The sequence below is a fragment of the Neophocaena asiaeorientalis genome, unplaced genomic scaffold (assembly GCF_003031525.2).
Source record: "Neophocaena asiaeorientalis asiaeorientalis breed wild unplaced genomic scaffold, Neophocaena_asiaeorientalis_V1.1 scaffold69, whole genome shotgun sequence".
Classification (NCBI taxonomy): Eukaryota; Metazoa; Chordata; class Mammalia; order Artiodactyla; family Phocoenidae; genus Neophocaena; species Neophocaena asiaeorientalis.
Window position 1 is genome coordinate 1,315,428 of NW_020174373.1, and position 4,927 is coordinate 1,320,354.

Consider the following 4,927-nt stretch of genomic DNA (forward strand, 5'->3'; position numbering starts at 1 on the left):
CTTTTTAGGACTCTAAACCCTCAGGACCCAAGGCCGGATGCCTAGTGGACATCTTGCTACATGTCTCAGTAGTTCAGAGCAGGAGAGAAAAGTATGTCCTGTGTGACCATAGTAGAGAAAAGGAGGGAGGACTTTGCAGACTGTGTGTGATTTGTCTAGTCTCTGTCTGTGGATGTCTTTTCTCCACTCTTCTTCTCGAAACTCACCCCCTCCCTTGGGATACTATGTTGTTTTTCTTTTTTTAAAAATTTTTTATTGGAGTATAGTTGCTTTACAATGTTGTGTTAGTTTCAGGTGTACAACAAAGTGAATCAGTTATACATATATCCATTCTTTTTTAGATTATTTTCCCATATAAGCCATTACAGAATATTGAGTAGAGTTCCCTGTGCTATACAGTAGGTCCTTATAAGTTATCTATTTTATATATAATGCCTATGTGTCAATCCAGTCTTCCAATTTACCCATCCTCCCCTTACAACCAAAGCAATCTCAAGGAAGAAAAACAGAGCTGGAGGAATCAGGCTCCCTGACTTCAGACTATACTACAAAGCTACAGTAATCAAGACAGTATTGTACTGTACAAAAACAGAAATATAGATCAATGGAACAGGATAGAAAGCCCAGAGATAAACACAAGCACCTGTGCTCACCTAATCTATGACAAGGAGGCAAGAATATACAATGGAGAAAAGACAGCGTCTTCAATAAGTGGTGCTGGGAAAACTGGGCAGCTACATGTAAAAGAATGAAATTAGAACAATCCCTAACACCATACACAAAAATAAACTCAAAATGGATTAAAGACCTAAATGTAAAGCCGGACACTATAAAACTCTTAAAGGGAAACAGAAGCAGAACACTCTGACATAAATCACAGCAAGATCTTTTTTGCTCCACCTCCTAGGACACTAGGTTTTATCTTCCCTCAACTACACAAGGACAGTGCTCCGTGGATACGCTCTCCTCTGCTTCTCAACTGATGATCTGTTTCCTCAAGAGCATCATTCCATCAACATAGGATGTGCTGCAATATATACCACTTTAAAAAAAATTGGGACCCTGCAAAGCTTACCCCCATCCCTCAGTATTGCCAAAGAGCTCTGCTCAGCTGTACCCACCATATCAAGTTCATCTCCTGAACTTCTTTGTGAGTCTACTCCAGTAAGATTTCTCGTCTTTTTTTTCCATTTTATTTATTTATTTATTAAACATCTTTTTTGGAATATAATTGCTTTACAGTGGTGTGTTAGTTTCTGCTTTATAACAGAGTGAATCAGTTATACATATAAAAATACTGAACGCTTCACGAATTTGCGTGTCATCCTTGCGCAGGGGCCGTGCTCATCTTCTCTGTATTGTTCCAATTTTGGTATGTGTGCTGCCGAAGCGAGCACAGATGTTCCTCCTTAAAGGAAGGACCACTCCACCAAGAACACGTTTATCCAGGTGACTCCTGTTTCTGCTGACAAATACAGTGGTTATTTTTTGCCCCCATTGTGCTTGGTGTATCAGCTCTATTTGAAGTAGTTGACCATTTTCTCTGCTTGGCCCCCAAGATGTTGCTATTATTTTGGACGTCCTCTGGACTCCTTTTCCAGCACTTCTGGCAATCCTTCTGCTTTCCCCAAACTCTAAAATTTGGACGGTTCCTGGACTCATTCATAGGATGAACTCATCGTTTCATACATTCACTTCGTATTTAATATCATGCTGTTCTACAGTTTGAATACCTTTTAATCCCTGGTAACTCCCAAGTTTCTATCGAGCCTCAGTTCATTCTTTGCTAGTCCTAGGCTCTTAGAAAAGTCTAAACTTACATATCCTATTGCCAATTTGGCAAACCTTACACGCCCTACAGACATCTCCAGTTCCGCATGTTAAAAAATGAATTCTTGGGCTTCCCTGGTGGCGCAGTGGTTGCGAGTCCGCCTGCTGTTGCAGGGGACGCAGGTTCGTGCCCCGGTCCGGGAGGATCCCACATGCCGCGGAGCGGCTGGGCCCGTGAGCCATGGCCGCTGGGCCTGCGTGTCCGGAGCCTGTGCTCCGCAACGGGAGAGGCCATAGCGGTGAGAGGCCTGCGTACTGCAAAAAAAAAAAAAACAAAACCAACAAAAACAAACAAACAAAAAATGAATTCTTAAGTCCTTCCTTTATTCTCAATTCTGGTCCATCCATGGTATTTCTCATATACACATGAAAATTACCCTGCTGGGCTAACAGTTGCTGAGACCAAAAATCTTAAAGTATTTCTTCTGCTCTTTTAATATATAATGCACGTTCAGTTGATCAACGTATTCTACCTGTTCTCCTTTCAGAACATGTCTGGAATGTTAAACATTTCCTACTACCTACCACACCTTTATCCTTTTATTCCATACCCCAGTTATAGTTCACATTACCAACTGTAATCGTCTCATATCTGGTGTCTTTCCTTTCGTCCTTGTCACTCTTCAGATTTTTTAGGTTACATTGGAGAAGGGTGATTAACAATGTTGTCGAGTTTCAGGTGTGCAGCAAAGTGATTCGGTTACACATATACATGTGTCTGTTCTTTTTCAGATTCTTGTCCCATGTAGGTTATCACAGAGTATTGAGTAGAGTTCCCTGTGCTCTACAGTAGGTCCTTGTTGGTTGTATGTGTTAAACATGGTAGCGTGTATATGTTGATCCCAAACTCCTAGGCTATCCCTCCACACACACACCCCCCTTTCCCCCTTGGTAACCGTAAGCTTGTTTTCTAAGTCTGTGAGTCTGTTTTGTAAATAAGTTCATTTTTATCATTTTTAAAAGATTCCACATATAAGTGATATCATACGATATTTGTGTTTCTCTTTCTGACTGCCTGCATTTAGTATGATCATCTCTAGGTCCATCCATGTGGCTACAAATGGCATTATTTCATTCCTTTTTATGGCTGAGTAGTATTCCATTGTATACATGTACCACATCTTCTTCATCCACTTCTCTGTTGATGGACACTTAGTCTGTGGATGGAGTGATCGTTTTAGACCAAGTCAGGGCAAGCCTATCTTGTTCTCGAAACCCTCCAATGACTCGTGTCCCATTCACGGTGAAATCAAGTCCTCAAAAGTCCTACAAGAACTTTGTCCACCTCTGAGCTCATTGCTCCCCATGTCTCGCCAGCCGTCCTTTCTGGGCTCCCTCCGCATTCTCACGTGCTTCTCTGTAGCTCATAGAACGTCACTGTCACACGCAGACCTCAGGAAGTTTGTCTTTGATGTCTCTGTTCCTTTTCCCTTCCACAAGCACGACTTGCTTCTTCACTTCCTTTGCAATATAACTCTTTCAGAGACGCCTCCCCTGAACGCTCTGCACCAAAGACTTCCCTCCGTAACTCTCTACTCCCAATACTTTTTTTTTTTTTTTTGGCTGCACCACGGGGCATGCAGGATCTTAGTTCCCCAGCCAGGGATCCAACCCTCGCCCCCTGCAGTGGAAGCGTGGAGTCTTAACCCCTGGACCGCCAGGGAAGTCCCTCCTCTCCCAGTATTTTTGTATTACTAGAAAGAGCATAAAGAGATTCAGATGAAACAACTACAAGGTACATTCTTTAGAACATACTTTGATGTAAATGTTATCTGTTATTTTCATTATGAGGGCCCCTTTCATAGAATCTGCATATGTTAGGATTCCTAAAATGACCCTCAGGCTTGTAACTTATACCACGATGCATTATTCCTCAGTTTGGGGAATAAAATGCAAGTTTCAAAATGCTGTGTTTTTGGTGGCTTGGGCAGTTTGTTTTTTGTTTTTGCGGTACGCGGGCCTCTCACCGTTGTGGCCTCTCCCGCTGCGGAGCACAGGTTCCGGACATGGAGGCTCAGTGGCCATGGCTCACGGGCCCAGCCGCTCCGCGGCACGTGGGATCTTCCTGGACCAGGGCACGAACCTGCGTCCCCTGCATCGGCAGGCGGACTCTCAACCACTGCGCCACCACGGAAGCCCTGGCAGTTTTAATTTCAGCCCCTCGTACTGCATTTGTGTGCCACTTTCCCTAAGCTAAGACCTGAAGTTGCGACCCCTGATAAGAAGCGCTCCATACTCCTAGCTGGCATTTTTCCTTTCCGGTCCAAGCAGTGTTTTCGATTAAAGGCTAGCATTTAACATGAACATTTGAGCACAGTGTATGAGCTGAGTTGGAATACTGAGTCCCTGAGTCTTAAAGGAATTGCAAAAAATGCTAATAATACGGCCACATCATAAAGTCTTAAAAGCCCAAGTGTTAGCATTTATAGTATATTCAAAACGCATTCCCGCAATGTAAAATGATAATTTGCCCTTTGTGACTATGGAAACCCTTTCCCTGTTTATTATTTAGTCCTCTTCATGCCAGACCTTCTGGAAAGTACCCACACTCTGCATCTTCAGAAAAAGGGTGGATTTTTTTAAAATAAAGATTTTGTATTGTAATGTGTCTTGGAGATAAAAATGACCGAAATGGCAGTAATCTTAGTTTTGTCCCTTTGAGGTTGAGGGTGTTATGTCTTCTCTGCTCCTCTTCGCTGGTCTTTGGTCTCTTACGTTAATGGGAGAAAAAAATTTTGTTCTAAGTTCGGTGTGTTGGAAGAAAAAAAAAACCACCATGGAATCTAATATAAATTCTTAATATCCTAAGGTTAGTAATTGTTGAGGTGTTTCTGTATTAAGCTTTCTGAAAAGCTGTGCTGTGTGTTATGTGGGTTGTGCGTGATTGGATTTTCCCTGTTAAAATTGTAAAGAATAAAGCAGCACAATTAGGAAAAAACTAAGTGGACATAAATTAGGATATGTGGTTGGGAACAAGAGAGGGACACACGGAAAAGAAGATGCAAATCAGAAACACATAAAAGTGCAGTTGTGAAAACAAATGAATGAATATAACAAAACAGAGATACAGAGAAGAAACTAGGGGCTCCCAGTGGGG

At 42.3% G+C, this 4,927-nt stretch overlaps 1 non-coding gene across 1 annotated transcript; it reads right to left on the minus strand.

Annotated features, from left to right (window-relative positions):
• Positions 1 to 1,290: 1,290 nt before the first annotated feature.
• LOC112407137 (U6 spliceosomal RNA) lies at positions 1,291 to 1,397 on the minus strand. The gene has a single exon (XR_003004687.1). It is a non-coding gene; the product is annotated as a U6 spliceosomal RNA (small nuclear RNA).
• Between the last annotated feature and the right edge of the window lie 3,530 nt (positions 1,398 to 4,927).